Source organism: Gallinula chloropus (genome assembly GCF_964237585.1).
Source record: "Gallinula chloropus genome assembly, chromosome: 17".
NCBI classification, from domain to species: Eukaryota; Metazoa; Chordata; class Aves; order Gruiformes; family Rallidae; genus Gallinula; species Gallinula chloropus.
This window is the reverse complement of record NC_140102.1, coordinates 13,560,205-13,576,769: the sequence shown is the minus strand read 5'-3', so window position 1 is coordinate 13,576,769 and position 16,565 is coordinate 13,560,205. Positions and strand designations below refer to the sequence as shown.

Sequence of the window (16,565 nt, the reverse complement as noted above, 5' to 3'; positions counted from 1 at the left end):
ATCTATATATCAAGTGCTATTCTTCTTAGTGTTGTATATTACTTGATGGCAATTTGATGCTGTGTTTTGGTGGTAGTTTTTCCATGTAACAAGAACATAGGCACTGTTTGTTCATGTCACTAGTAAGTAGAAAGCAATTAAGTAATTTTTCTGGTCTTGTTATGATAATTTAAGATAAGAAGGTGAGGTTAGTATTTATCCCTGAACTCTGCAGAAATATCCTTTTTAAAATACCTTTTGACTAGTGTCTGCCTGTTTCTCTCATTATACAACAGAATTCCAGGTAGTTATAACAAATGATTTGAATTTCTGGACACTTAACCCTGACCTGACATTTTAAGCAGTAAAATAAGTAGTGTATGGATTTCCTTATTTATTTGATTTAAAGATGCCAGTCCTGATACACAGCTTGCACCGAAGAGGCAGGCTGACAAATCAGACCTGTGTCTGATTAACGCGCTTCTCTTGCAGCAAGATAACCATGGAAAGGGCTAGCCGTCTCCACTTGCTCGCTGCTATTTCCTCTCCTAGCTCTAAAGGTTACAATGTTCTCAGATCTTCTGGTACTTGCATTTATAGTCATCCGCTAAACAAGTTCTGTCAAAAATAATCTGAGTTAAGCTGAAACACAGATTTTCTAACGCGAATCATTTTGACAGAACTGGGTTAGGAAGTGACTAAACATGCAGTTATGCTGGAAGATTTGAAGGTAATGAGCAAGTGGAGATGAAGTGGGGTGGCAACTTCTTCATCCAGCCTAGCTGCAGTCACAGCAGTGTGTCTGATGGCAGCTGTAGGTACAGGTGGAAATCATTCTGGTATCACATGTACTGTCTCCTTCTCATCTCTACCTCGCTGCACTGTCTCACAACAGAAATGTCTTACCTCAGTTAGTCTCATACTATGAGTGGTTGGTTTCATTCTGTCACAGACTTTGTGTTAACCAGGTACTTCCGAACAGGAATTGTCTTTAAGACATAGCACAGTAATTAAGCACAGATTTGTCTCATTTCTAAACACAGAAAGCACTAACTTAGCATGAATATATCTCTCTTTTTTTTGCTATTTACTCTTTCTAGCTGAGTAGACTTAGACTGTGTATGTGTAATCTTTAATTTCACATTGATCTAATGGCCAGAAGCCATTGAAAGGTTCAGGTTTTTCCATACCTTTCTCTGTCCTGGTTGTATGTAACCACTGTTCTCCCTTGTGTTTTCTCTGCTGCTTTTCTGATCTCACCAAAATCTAGTTTAATTTTCTGTGAGATTAATTCCCTGAAGTGACATAAGTGGTGTCTTTTCCAGCTTTGGAAAAAGGAGACAGCTCAGCAAAAGCTAATTGTTTTATTAACTTTTCTGCAGCCTTAGTGCTGAGGTTAAATCTATGTGTGCGTCTGATGCCTATTCCTAGTGTGTATCAATTTAAAATTTGAAGCATCATATACAATAATTGGTGTCTGTCAAAAACAGCAGCAGCACTGGCACAGGAGGTATTGCTAATTTAGAAAAGTCCTGTGTCTTATTTACATGTGGGTACAGTGAATCATTTGTAAAGTGAGGTAATCTAATTCCATTTGTAAATATAGGTACAGTATGCTTATAAATAGATCTGCTTTGGAACATGTTACAAAAATTGAATTCACATGGAACTTAAATGGTATTTGAAGTTTTCTTGTATACAAAACTGATGTTTTTATTAAGAATTTTAGGGTTGAAGGATAAGCTCTTGATGGCAAGAAGAAAATGTTTGTTGTTGGTTTGTTTGCTTTTTTTATAACATATTGCCACAGCTCCTGTGGTCATATACCATTTCACGAGCATTTGTTTAGCAATAATGCAAATGGCCTAATTTGAGGTAGGGTTTGTGTTGCTTCAGGTTCATTTTTCTGCTATAAATGCATTGTTGGAGTCAACTAATCCTACTGATCACAATGGCAGTAAAGACTGCAACAGTTGATGGTAGTCAACTGCAGACAGAAGCAGCAAATAGCAGGAGGCCCTGGGGACTAAGTAGTTTATTTAATTGTTTAAAGTTTCTTTCTCAGTATAGCACAAAAAGCTATTTTTACACATATTAAGTGCTTCACATTAATTACAGATACATTCTTTGTGAAACTCTTTCTCTGAGCAGCTGCTATAGATAAAGCAATAAGGAGCAGTTGCAGGAATAATGGACCAGGTGAGAGTGTTCAAGTATTTTAGCACTGTGGGTAATCCCTTCATAACAAAAAAAGGTATTTTTAAAAAATAGTAGCTAAACCCATGTTAATATATAAAATACTAGAAATAAGCTGCGGGTGTGCACAGGATTAGGTTGAAGTGTGGGAACAGGAAATCCCAGTTGGAAATGTATGCACTGTTCTCCTTGAATAGGGAAAGAGATAGTTACATAGATAGATACACACACACCCCCCACCACCACCTTGAGTAGAAAAAAACCAAGCAGGTATGGTTTTGGCAAAGAAATACAAATGGTTCCAAAGGCTGATTTTACACTTGTTGCAAAACATCATCTCCAATTTCCAACATCCTGAGTTACTGACTTCATTTTGGGAATATACTAAAAGGTCTTGGACTGAGTTTAAACAAACAGGGTAGGAGTTAAAACTCACGTGGCTGGCTTTCCAGGAGTAAATTCATTCAGGGCCTGTGATTTTTGTGAATGGCATTAAAGGAGAAGGGCGGGGAGGTCTGTGATTTTAGAATGAAGTCAGAGATGAAGTGGAGCATGGCAGTGGCGGTGACCTAGTTAGTCTAAGAACAATAGATGACCTTCCGAGGCAGTCTGAGGAGCCATATGCAAGATGGGCTCTTCTAGTCTTTTCAGGAGGAGTGAGGGAACAGCAGAGGGAGTTACACACAGATCCTTCTCCGTTTTGTTTTGCTTACAGTGGGAATGAGAGGCTTTTGAGAGGGAATATAATGCAGAACTTGTGGGGTTTCTTTCCTAAGTATCTTTTTTGTATCTTAATTTTATGTGTCACTTCCTAAATAATTCTTCATGTTTTATTGTGCATGTCTAAAGTGTATTTACCCGCTACTGCTGGAGAACAGCAGCCTTGCTTGTTTGTCTGCACAGCTCCCTAAAGGGGATGAGTACGTTTGGAGCTTAGAATTTTGTGATACAAGGCATTGATAGCACCTTCCACTGCGTGGTGAAAACTCATCTTCCCTCTGTTCAGAATCGCCTTCCCAGCTTTGTATGGGGGTTTTGTTGGTTTTGGAAAGGACCACCAGAAAATGTTCAACGTGTTACTGGCAAAACAATTTATGACTCTCATGCAAGAATCTTTGCTAATTATTTTAGTGATTATTTTCTTGGTGTGTAGTAGGAAATTGGGGGAGGGAGAAAGCCAGATTGTTTTCAATTGATCAGCTTTGTTAAGCTGGTTATAAATGGCTTAAATGTAAAAAAAATACTGTGTATTTTTCTATAATTCTTCCTGCCCTTGTAAAAAATAAGCTATTCTACTTCAGTATGAGAGGCTTAGTCCCCAGACAATGATTATTTTTTTCTTTTTGACATATAAACTTTGGAACATTAGGTTCATCTTTTCGGGAGTTGTTACTTAGTCTTACTCAGGGTTTCAGTAAAATAATACACCAAGCCCAGTGTTGGTTGTTTTGATTTAGTGTTGTGGGGTTGTTTTATTTGGAATTTTTTTTTTCATTGATAATCTTGTGTGTACTAAAGTTGACTTAATTCTTATCTCCTCTGAAATATTGGGTGGGGTACCCAACAGAATACGATCTGCATTCATGTTTTAGGAGGAAGAGTAGATACAAAAATAAAGATTATCGAAGATGGGTATTCCCACGCATTTTTAAGAAAAGCTGGTGTGGCTTATATCAGTTTGCCTATATTTGTAAATATATTTTAAAATAATATAATTCCAATATATTCATCTAATAACATTAATAAATAGATTTTTTTTAATGTTTTGTAGACAAAAGACAGTGTGACATTATTAATGGCTTAGGATTACTTTAGGATACTATTAAGATGATTTGGGAGAACACTATTCAAGCGCTACCATTGTAATTAATTACCATTTGCTGCTGGGGATATGTGCTTTTGGTAGTCCTGGGTTATTTTGCTTGTGTCCAAGAATCTTATATCTAAAATACTTGATTGAAAATGCTAGCTCACTGTTGAGGGGAAAAAAAGCGTTTTGGACTGAAGGTCTTAATGTTTACATGCTTTACTACCACAGTAACTTCCTAGATGAGCTATAGATTAAGCAGCATACTGCATTCAATTGTCTGATGTTTTTCATTCAGTGATGAACATAATAAACCAGTATATTTCTAAAAAAATGATAAGAACTCTCACAGAGCATACTGTAAAATTTTCATTGAATGTATTCAGTATATGACCCAGATTGCGTTACCCCCGCACAGCTCTGCATTATGGTACGTAGCTACATGCCCTTCAGTACATGGAAGGGGAAGCTGCATTGGCATACTTGTAGCAGCTACCACTGAGGACTAATGTCTTCACGATAATGGCCCAACCTCTTCATCTTCCTTTCCTGCGGACAGCAGCAGAGCAGCGGTTCTTCACATTCCCTGACACTTGCCAATCTAGGCAGAGTCCCCTGAACAACAGAAGGGTTCCCTGTGTGGTGTCGTTGGTAAGACGCCCGTGGAGCGATGCTTCTCAGATGCTGCATATCCCCACTTCAGCTAATTCAAAGGATGCTGTGGAGTATATTACACAGCTGTTTGCTGAACGCATGGAACTGAGCCAATTAAAACATGAGGATGTTGATAGGTGTGCCATTGGTTGGTCACTTCTCTCATATTTTGTCTTTTGGTGGTAGGCGTGAGTTTGAAATTCCTTCTTTGCAAGTAAACCCTTGTCGTGATAGCAGGGGTTATGCTGCTGCAGTGGCCTGTCTGTATGGATACAGCATGATGTCAAGACCAAGCTGCTGCTAATGCAATCTGTTGTGGTATTTGCAGCGTGTGTTTTGGACTGTCTGTGTGCTCTGGCAGCTGCAGTGTGGATTGTGGGTCCCTGGTCTCCTATGGGAATTCCAAACGGTGGGCAGGACAGTGTGAGGCAGGAGGGTGTGCAGCAGAGTTGGCAGAGGTTGGTGATCAGGCATGACAGAATCTTGTAAAGGGATGTTTGTGAGCTCCAGTTGGTTGGCTCCTAGGGAGCTTCCAACACAGAAGGAAGATACTACTGACCAACATTTACCAGTTTGAAATGAATTCTCAGACCTTTCTGTCCTGAGTACAGAAAAATGCCATCTGCCTCACTGCTTGTTAGCCTGTGCTGAACTTAAGCCACTAGAAGTACTCAAGCTGCTGTCAAAGAGCATCATGGGGCTTTCATGGCTTGGATTTTGAGACTTTAGGTTGCCTTTTTCCTTCCGAAACACTCTGAATCCATCTGTTTTCAGTGTGTGTTTATAGCTACCATTTCCTTGAGGATTTTGAGGAAGCCAGGATCTATGGGATGTGTGTGTTTGGGAAATGTGTGTTTCCATGTGCAGCCAGTTACACAGTTCAGGTTGTGTCTTTCACCATTTTCAGGGAACATGGCATTTACTTTTGTGGATTCCAGTTTATAATGCAGACCAGCTATCTCTAGAGTTAAGAAGTTCAGGATCCTTTTACTGATTTAATGAATGGGAATGAACAAATATATTAAGCCACTCTTGTAATCTTTAACTTCTGGATTTTGTAAAACCTTCTCTGGCAGTTATTATTTGCTGGCAGCATCTAGTGTATGTACAAATATTTACATACATGAGGTTACTGGAATGCCTTCTTACATGCCAAATATTTGCATTATTTGATGTAACTGAGACACTGTTATTTTTCACTTTTGTAATTTTTTTAAAAGATAGTTATTTAAATGGTTGAAGTATTTTGGGTATACAAATGGCAAGTAGTTCAAGAAAATCCTAGTTGTGTTTTTCTGTTTCTTTTCTTTTTTGTGCCTTATTTGTAGTTATGTGTTTGCAAAGTGACAGTATGTTTTGTTAAATGTTTTTTTGATACACTTGTGTTAGACACTTGAACTTCAATAATTATATATGAAGCCTAGCTTAATCAGGACTTGGTGACCAATTAGTGAAGTCCCACTAATGTTTAAGCTCCTTTTCTCATTATACACTCACTATTGGCACTGTATGTAAAGGATAAACTGAGTGCCCCTGATGTGCTCTTAATTAGATTTGTCAGGACTCCCAGTTGTACTCTCTGCCAAACACAAGTGTTGTCACTTACTGTATCAGTAATGAATTGACTTAAGGGCTTTTGTAGATATTTAGAGGGCCTTGGTTTTGAATACTTAAATCTGTTGCAACTCTAATTGTAGTTACAGCTATAGCTCTGCTTACTGCGCTGCAAGAACCTCCTCCTCCTTGAATTTCTGCAAATCGAGATGGATTTTGTGCTTGAACTGATTTAAAATCCTTGCAGACAGCATGTGGTCTTTGGAGTTCTCTAAAACAGTGCCACTGTAGGATTTGTTTTGAGTCCAGTTCAGAAGTAAATACACTTCCTTGTATTCCCAAACAAAATGGGTGCCTAAAGCAAAAAATTTCTTCGATCTCTCTCCAGAAATAGGAAAGAAAACTTGAGTTAAATGCAATTCCACTGAATTATTTCAGTCAACAATAATACCTTTTTCATTTATTTTTCTGACACTTTTATACCTCTTTAAAATAACTTAATCTTGAAACACAACTGTGTTTCAGAACCACGTTACCAAGGTTATTTATACTGAAAGTCTGTTTTCTGAGACTTATGTTCACTTAATGTTTTGCTAACCCTTATTTTCTGAAGACTTGGACTAAAATGGAGTCGTACTACAGTATATTTGATTGATTGGTTTTTTTCTCTTCCAGCCAGTATGGAACCATTTCATTCTTGCTTAATCTAGCCTTCTAGCAGACCTTAAGGTATTAAAGCCACTTCTGTAATCTTGTTCATTTTAGCTGGTTGAAATAACTATTTTGGACTCTCTTTTCTCTTCCACGCCCCAGATCTTTCGTTCCCAGCTTTTGTCTTTCTCTTGCCAGATTTGGGTGCGAGTACCTTTCGTGAGCCCCGTTGAATGTGAGCTGTAGCAGGTAGTGTGCCAGCACAGTGTTCAGTGTATCTTGGTAGTCTGTAGAACAAGTATTTAAAAATATTGCAAAATAATGTCGTCTTTGTGCAACGCGGCGCTATCCATCAAACATTGTGCAATCAGGTTGCTTAAGAAATCGTTAGGCGTTGTGATAGGAATTGACTGTTCTGTGACTGACATACTATTTTAAAAGAGAATTGGCTGGAACCATAGCCAAAAGAGAAAGTGGAATTGGTCTTTAAATGTTTTCAGTATTTTGTCATCTTAAATTTTCAGATTCAGGATCATACCACACTTGTGAAGTAGTTTGTCTTTTGATACTGATTTACTGCTAGTTTAGAAAATGGGGAACTTGAATGAACATTTGGTCTGTTGTATGTAGTCTCAATTAGGCTATATATAAACAATTACTCTATGTAGGACTAGTAATACAACCAAACCTATGCTCTTTCTTCTAATAATGACCCAGTGAGCTGTGGCCATCCTTTTCATGACTAAAATGAACATTGCAGGGGACCAATCTGCTGATGAACAGTAATTACAGAGTGGATACATCTTAAGATGTATCATCACTAATGAACTCTTTTAGCTTCAATTTACTTGGCAACAGAGTAAAGCAAAATAAATGTGAAGGTATGGCTCCAGTCCTTTGTTGAAAGTACAGGAGTAATGCTTGCTGAGGTTTTTGAGTTGCTGCTTCTCACCTTTCTCCCTTGTTTGCTTCTGGTGTGTGTGTGTTCTTTTCTCCTATTTAATCACCAAATTCTTGTTCTGAGCTCAGTGATACTCATTTCTAAACCTGTCTAGAATGGGAGGACCTGCAATATAGAGCAGTTGTGTGGTAGTACAGAGTTCGATTAGTAAAAGTGTATCAAGAAGCCACAGTTTGTTACTCTTGGATACTTTCTCTGAGAGCATGGTAGCAAGAAGTACTGACTGGTGAATAGGCTTTTATTTGTAGTCTTGGAAGAATCTTGCTTTTTCATGGAAGAGAGTGGTACAGGATAGGTGTAGAGGCTGAGGGTCTGGCAACAGATGTGGGATCAGGGATCAGTTGCCTGCATATCTCCCTCAAACTGAGATTTTAAGGTCATTTGTTGAGGAATTTTGTCATTTAGGAGCAAAGCCTCAGGTAAAAGGCTCCTGTCCTGCCCGCTGTTGTGTAGTACACTCTGTTCCTTTAGTCTGAACTTCAGACAAGTTGTATGTGGTGTAAGCCTGAGGCAGGGTGAAGAGCGCGTGTGGAGTGGTCATTTCTCAATCACAAATGCTGGGCAGCTTTCAAGTGCTCCTAGTTTAGGAGAAGTGACTATATGTTCTGACGTATAAAAATGCACTTAGGAAGTTGAGGAATCCTGGGCAAGTGAGCAAGTGCTGGATAAAATTTTGAAAAAAGAATCCTGGGGCCACTTGCAGTGTTGGGGTCTGAGCTGACTAGATCGGCTGTCTTGCGGTGTCTGACTTAGGGTGTAGGTCCTCTTCTTCACGCTGTCAGTTGTAGCAGACGTTTTATTTATGTTAAGCTTTCTTTCTGAAATATCAGTAAACAGAAAAAGTGGTCGTAGTGAGCCAGACTGCTTTTTGCCTTCACCCTGCTAAGGAGGGTAAGGCTCGGTCATTACGAGGGAGCAGACCTTTATTCCAGGTGCCCAGCAAAGAGCTCATCTCTTCCAGTGTTGACAAACTAATCTTCTTTACCAATAATATGCTTCATACTGCCATCTACTGACATCGCGCTTTGTCATTGCAGCCGGGGAGCGAACCGTGGCTTGCCTCTGCGGCAAAACATGCGGGCTGAGCTGCTTTCTTGTCATTCAACCTCTGCAGTTCTGCCATTGTGGCCCTTGGATGTGGATACTGTTCTTCAGGAAGATTCAGAGCACGGCTTTTGGACAACCTTATGTCTGTTACAAAGAGTTTACATTTCCTGGGGAAAAGGCACTCTAAATCCTGAAACTGTGGCTGTGCAGAATTAGTTCAGTCAATATTTTGGTCAGGGTTCATCTGTCCAGGGAATTGCAGATGAATTATGCTCTGATCTCAGATCACTTGTGTGGCAGTGCCTTTTGATCCTTGGTGATCTATGAGAGAAAACCCAATCATTCCTCATGCATCGTGGGATTTAGCAGTCTCCATGTGAACTTCTGTGTGTGACTTGCAAGATATTCTCTTCCTACATGAGTAGGCTTCACCTTTTATCTCCATCCTTGCTCCTTGGCATGTTGTTCATGTTGCAGGTTTCTGAGAACCAGCTCAGATTTGGACTGAAAAGCAGTTTCCTTAAGGTTTATTCTGCAATGATTACCATCTTTTAAGTTCAGCAACACATTGCTAGGTACCAAAATAGTTGGGAAAATTCAAACTCCCATTGAGAACAATCATCCTCCCCTAACTTTCTTTTTTTATCATTCTGAATATCATGGTGACAATTTTTCTTTTGGAACTTCCTCCCTGGGGGGGAGGGAAGGCATTCCATAAGGAGTGGGAGCCACCACCTCGTAGGTGTATATTTGAATCAATCAAGGCCTTCCAAAAAGTGGTTCAAAATTCATGATCTCACATAGGAGGGTGAGATACTAATCCTAATGCCTATTGTGTCTGCAGTCAAGACAGGAAGGTTGGGTGAAGACTTTTAGAAGGACAAGATGGTAATTCAGGGATAGATTGAATTTCCCACCAGAGAAGGGCATTTTCTGTCCCCTTTGAGGAAAGCAAGCTGCAAAAATTACTTGAGGGATCTTATTTCTTTTTTTTAATCTCTTCATGTTACCAGCTGTTAAAGACATGGAGAAATGCAAGTGGGTTTTGGATGATGATGATAGTACATTTAATTATATAATTTCCATCTGTTGACTGGAAAGCTGATGGAGAAGATCCGAAGGAAGAACATAAAAATACCTTTTCCTTCCCCCCCCCTCCTCCTTCTTGAGGAAATCAACAGTCTGATTTATGGAATTGGATGTCTAATGTAGGGAACAATCTTTTTACGTGTCTCCAGATTATGTAGAAACACGACTGTGTGTGCAAATATAATGTTGCTTAATCCACATTTATCACATGATGTTTTGAAGAAATGTTCCCCAACATGGGGACATATAGAGAAATTAATTACTGTCCCACCCAATTCTAAGAAAAAGAATTTGTTTAGGAAGAAACTGAAATGTTTTCTGAAGAGATTTAGACCCTGCTTTGGACACAGCCAGGAGACAGACGTGCCATTTATTGGAGTAAGACAAAAAGCAGTGTAATGTAGTCACCCAGGAAGCTTCCGGAAGCTGTCTGCTATTAAGTGCTTCTAGTTTCTTAAAAAAGAAATATACCCAGAAACTCTTCTTAAATAATCCCTTAACGTAAAAATTGTCTCCAGCAGTGGTGGAAAGGGGAACAGCTTAGGGAAGGCTGGAAGTTCATGCCAAGAATACAGTTATTTTTCTGTACACTCGGTCAGCTTCCTGCTGGTTTTGGCAATACAACTTGACATATTTTTGTGTTTAACAGTTGTTGATGAATTTTTCTTTTGTGAGTTTAATTGAGTTTGAACCCATACAGAATTTCAGCATGCACAAATACTGGTTGGTAATTAATACCATAGCTCATCTAGGCAACGGATGGAGAAAAGTCCAGGAGTTTTATTTTAATTTCTTTACTCATTAGTGTAGTGTTAGGTCGTCTTATATCAAGAAGAGAGTGTAACTATATCCTTTGGTGTTTATTTTAGTACATACCTGGTCTCTCCCTGTTAAATTCATCTCTTTCACAGTGAAGACTCCTTATGTATTAAGCTGCTCGTGGTATAGAAGCCATTTGATGCTCCTTACCTTTCTTGTTACCTCCTTCTGCACCATCTCTCATTTCAGCTGTTGTTCCTTTAGAGTGAGGGGATTCAGAGTGGCACCTGGTTTTATAGGAATACTTCATGGATTTGTGGGCTGTTGCAGTGGTATCTGCTGTTTGCTCTGCACCCCTTTCCAAATTCTGAACGTCGTTGTGGTTTTTTTATTTGGGACTTTTTTGTTATTTCTGAACTGATGTCTCTCTGTAGAAATATTTTCTGTAAATTGAAGAAGTTCTTTACTGGCCAGCAATACCTCGTTCAAAACCAGAATCCCAAAGAAAGAATTAATTTGATTTTTTTTCCCCTCCTGCACCTTTCTGTCTATTTATACTGAATTTCATTTGTGTATTTTTTTCCCTCTATCCAGTCACTAACTCATGTGAAGCTGCACTGCAGTTCTTTTGCCTTGAGTTCCAATTTTCTTATTTTTTCAGTATCATAGAAATAGAATTTAATATCATGCTGTTTTCCCTCTTCTTCTCATTCTCATTATTTAGCCTTAATAATTGTGACATTTCTTTTAAATGCAAAGTTAAGTCAAGGACTGTGTCTCAATACTGCGAAGAAATCAAAGGAGGCTAAGTGATCTCAGGAGAGGTACTTAAGTAGCTGTAGTGTTTGTATAAATGAGAGAACTAAAAGAACTAATTAAAGTAAGCTGGAGCAATGTATAAGCTACCCACACAGACCTGTTTAATATGGTTTAATCCAGAGCTGAAGGACCTCTATTGTATTAATCATAAAAATCAAGAGAGAAATAAATATCTTACCATAGAAAAAGCTCCTCTAAATGGAGGAATTAAATATTGTGGAACAGTTGATTGAGAAATTCCACTGGCCAGTGGGTTTAATTATCCATTCTCCCACCTCGTGCATCACGTTTTAATTTTATTTACATGAGATAACACTAATACTGTTAATGGGACTAAATCTCCCTTCTGTTATAGTGAAAGGTCTCTTAATATGTACTATGGTGAGCAGTATAGCAGCATTTTCTTTTGCAGTTTACTTTTCTTAAGGTCACTATTCTTGCAAAAACATGGATGTTCACAGTCATGTAACACACACGCTGGTAACGCCAGCTGTGTTTCTTTATCCCTTTATGTAGCCTTTATGATCTTTGAAGATTCATTTTGTATGTCTAGTTCAAGAGTATAAAAGAAAAATGTATTTAATGTTCCAAATTTGACTGTTTCCTGTGAGTGGAGATGATGTACTTTGAGTTGAAAAACAAGCTAGTTGATCCTTTTACAATCCACTGTCATCACAGAGATCTGGGAATAAGAATGTTAGTTTGGTGAGTTTTGTTCATGTTGAGTATTCTGAAGGACTGTTTGGAGACTGGGCTGACTTTGTTTTATGGTGTATTTTTTATGAAAGTTCTTTTGAGTACGTATTAACGAACAGATTCATGTACTGCAGCTTTGTTGTGTGTGCGGTATTACAGAAAAAGCCAACTCTCCTGGAGAACAGATGGACCCATAAACTCTTCACCGAACCTCCATACTTATTTTAGAATCTATTTCTGGTACGGTGCAATCAACAGCAACAAAAAATTAAATATAGCCTTGTGTTATTTTAGCCTGGCATGATGCCTTCCTGCTTTCTGACAGCGTGCTCTGTATTACTTACACGCTCATATGACCTGTCTACTACTAGCAGGTGTGTTGGGGTTTTTTCCACTCCCTGTTTTGCTGTGGACTGCTTTAATAAAGCTGGGCATAAAATTTCCTTGATGCAAAAACTCAAGAGATCAAAGTAAGAATCCTTGGCTGCCTGCACCTTTGGAGCCAGGAGGAGGATACTGTTCTTTCTTTACTGTGCCATGTTTCAAGAACTTCTGAGATAGAGTTAGTTTGTGCTCTAAAAATCTCAGAGCTTTTGTAAGGGTGTTAAGCATTACTCCTTAAATGACAACATTTATAATTTGAAGAAATAATCTGGACCAAAGTTTTCTGAAAATAACGATGTTTTCTATAAACATTAATAAAAACTTAGAATCCCAACTGAAACCCTGTGCTTATGCAGTTGGCAACGTTACAGTCATTTCACCTGTCTTTACACTTTGCAGATGCATACTGCAATTGCACAGCTTTGTTTTGAAGAGTACTGAGCTGGCTTTATTGATGTGATTTTACTGTTAAGCTTTTAAACATTTATTACTTTTTATAAAGGTCTCTATAAAAGCCGGTCAAATGAGTTTTTAAATACCACATTGGTAGTGTATCAAGGCAAATAGATAGATTAAAGCCTTTCATAGCAAAAAGTACACTGGAAATGTAAACGCATATTAAGCAAGAAAAAGATGTGGTTAGATACGCACACAAAACAACGAAAAGATCAGAGAGAGCTGTATTTATTAAACAATCAGATGGCACTGGAAAATAATAAGATCAATGTCATTGTGCCAAAAGCAAGCAGATTGCCAACTGAACTGTGTAAAAGACTCATCTCTATTCTGTTCTTAAATCCATACGGTGATTTTTCATTGTAGTTGAGAATCTTGAGAAACTTGTTTTGGGGGGACAGTTAATAGCATCTCTGTGATTTAATATGCAGGTAGCTGCTTGTTGGGTTTTCAGGCATGTTTAGGCACCTACTTTGTGTTTATTTCGGTTGGAATTGGGCAGTATTTGTTTCCTTAGGATCCTGCTTGGTGCCTTTTTCTGTCTTACAGCAACCAATTGCTTTTAAAATGTAGCTCCAGAGTTAGTTGGTGATGTATATCCTGTGTTCAGGGGCTTGTGAGATTTAGTACTTTTAAGTGCTCGAGCGTTTTTTGAAAAAGGACTTAAACTTTGTTATTTGGACGCTTTACATGAAAGCTTTAATTTTGTCACTTGCTCCTGTTGGCTTTCCTTCATAGTCAGATTCTCAAGCCGTTTCTGTTAAATGAGGATGGCTTTTCCAACTCTTTCTGAGAATGGCAGTAGAAACGGGCATTTGTTAAAATTTTTAGGTATGGATAGAATTATTTAACTTTGCATTCAGATGGTGGTGTGTGTGCATATGTGCACATAGTCTCAAAATAGAATTTTTCCGCACGTAGTTGCTGTCAGCATGCTCAGAGAATACAGTTCACGAGCAAAAAACCCTCAGCTGACACACTGCTCTTCCTGGCTTGCTTTGTTTTGAAACAATTCTGGAGCATCTGTCATTGTTTCACACAATTTCCTGTAAAGCTGCCTGTGGCAGTTGCACTCATTCTTTATTACCCAGGGGCTTTGCTAGCTATAAAATAATATATCTGACTACCTAATAGCCTAATATTCAGCCTTCCCAGGAGAAGTGGGAGTGGAAAGCTGTTTTTACTTTCTTTTTTGCTGACCATGCAAGCCTGACCCTATCTGAGAAGCTTTTTATCTGTATTGTCAAAGAAGTAGAAGGGATTTCCTATGATGATGGCTTTTCTAACTACTAGACAGCCCCTTCGATGTACCAAAGAATGGCACTGATCAAATTATGCTAAAGTTCTGCCTTAATAGAGATGACACATCTGCATGTGATTATCTTTTTAACAACCCCGTGGGTTTTTTGCTTTGTTTGTTTATTAGTTTAGAGGCCCCTTACACTGAAATAAACTGGAGGAATGGTACAAAAATACAATGCCTGCAAGATGCCCAGCCCCTGCCTGCAGGACCATTCCAGCATATACACGCACATGACATCATCTGTACATAGCTATACATAGAGACGTGCTGCCGCTGTTCTTTATAGCTAGATTTTTTTTGGTAAGGAAAATAATGTTAAGATATTTCTAGAGAAAACCAGAAATGCATCTATAGAGCTGTTCTTCTATTTTGTAGTTGAATAAACATTTTTTTTCTACAGAAATGTCTGTAAAAACCTAAATAACGTCAGTTAGAATTAATTCTGAAGCCAAATGGCATCGCTTAAAGATCAAGATGTGGTAAGCACTTCACTATTAGTTCCACTGAGATTATAAAACCTTATAAGGGTATGTTTCAGGAATTAAATTTCACTTACTTGTGTTGGTGCTGGAAAACGCCAACCACTGGCCTACTGTACTAGTATGTCCTGTAAATTGATGTTATTAAAACAACTGAAATCCAAACACACAAGCCCTCATCCCGTCCTAAAAAAATTAAAAACGATAGAGCAAAAGAATATGGAACCACTGATCAGTCACTTTTCTTTCGTATGAGTTAGGTACAAATAAAAGATAAGTTAATTTTACTGTGCTATGGTGAGGTAGGCCTCATAGGAAATGAAAGTGAAATGATGAGAGTAATGGTCAGGAAACATGGTTTTGTGGGTGAATGTCTCACAGGGGGCATAAACTCGAAACACATCTGTATTATAGAAGGCAAAGGTGTAGTGTGGTGTGAACCAGGGCAAATAATGAGATAAGAAATGTGATTTGAATGTTTCAGTTACAACATCATGTAAGAGGTATCTTAGATGATGCATGCTGGTTTTAATAGTACTCTGACTCCCTCATCTGCAGTTTGATTACTTCAACTTCTTATTTAAAAAACACTTGAGCCGCACATAATTTCAGAATATCACATTCCACTGAAGCCATTGTAACCACATGATTGATTAAAGTTATGTCCTTACTTCCTTGTCTGGCTGAATTAGGATGCAGCCTTCATTTGTACATTCCAAACCCATGAGCAGCTTCAAAGAGATTCTTTTCCCAGGCAGACAGCCTGCCAGGGATACTTCAGTGGAATCAAATTCTCCATTTGAAATTGAGCAACTTTTTTGGACTGCTTCCTAAAGTGGGTGTCAGCTATGTTTGGAATACAGGATTGTACGATACGCTGTAAGGGCCTGACTGGCATATGAGCTGCCGAAGCCTCTCCTGGCCTGCCCACGTGTGAAGCAGTTCAGAGATCCTCAACCTGTGTTAAGGAAACCTCTCTGGCTGTGTCAACACACGTGAAAGCAAGAATTGTGTGTTCATTCTACATGTTCCAGCTCTACTATCTTGTGCTAGATACTTATTATTCACATGTTTTTGTGATTAATTCATTAATTATATACTGGTCATGTGCCTATAAAATCTTAAGAATTTCCCAAGGCAACATTGAGTTCTTTGGAACCACTGTATGTTTGGCTATATTTACTCAGGAAGAAGGAGCTAGCTGCTTCCTCCTCCTTGTATCACCTTTAGAGTTTGTACAGGTGATTATTTGAGATGGTTGATATGTTGAGGGGGGAAGTATGTATATCTGTATGTGTGCTCAGAAATACCACGATTGCCTCATCGCTGTTATGTTATTATTTTCTAATTAAAATAAGACTTTCTGGAATGATTTGGTTGGCAGAATGAACACAATATAGCTTGCATTTCAAGAAGCACTTCAAAGCCATAGTCAATATTTTTAGGAGCCTAATTTTAGATGTGAACTTTGTGGCTGGGTAACTTACAATTTAAGTCAATATTTAGGTTTTTCTTGTTTGCCACTTGCTCTGACTGTCTTCATAGTAGCTAGTAGTATTTTAAGAATTCTTACAAAATCTTTTTGATTAAAATTTTGCCTTTCAACAGAAGCAGTTTGAAAACATTTGCTAAAGGCTGAAAAATGTTAGCTGAGCTGTTCCATCCAGGTCATTTTAATACCGGGACAGTGCTGTTGTAAGAAAGGAATGTGGGCAGTCTGATTCTTTTCCA

The 16,565-nt window shown here is 38.4% G+C and overlaps 1 protein-coding gene across 1 annotated transcript in view; it reads left to right on the top strand.

The window, feature by feature from the left end:
* Positions 1-16,565, top strand: part of MED13L (mediator complex subunit 13L) — a gene marked incomplete at its 5' end in the record, with an annotated part of 193,290 nt that overhangs the window by 97,485 nt on the left and 79,240 nt on the right. The window lies entirely within an intron of this gene.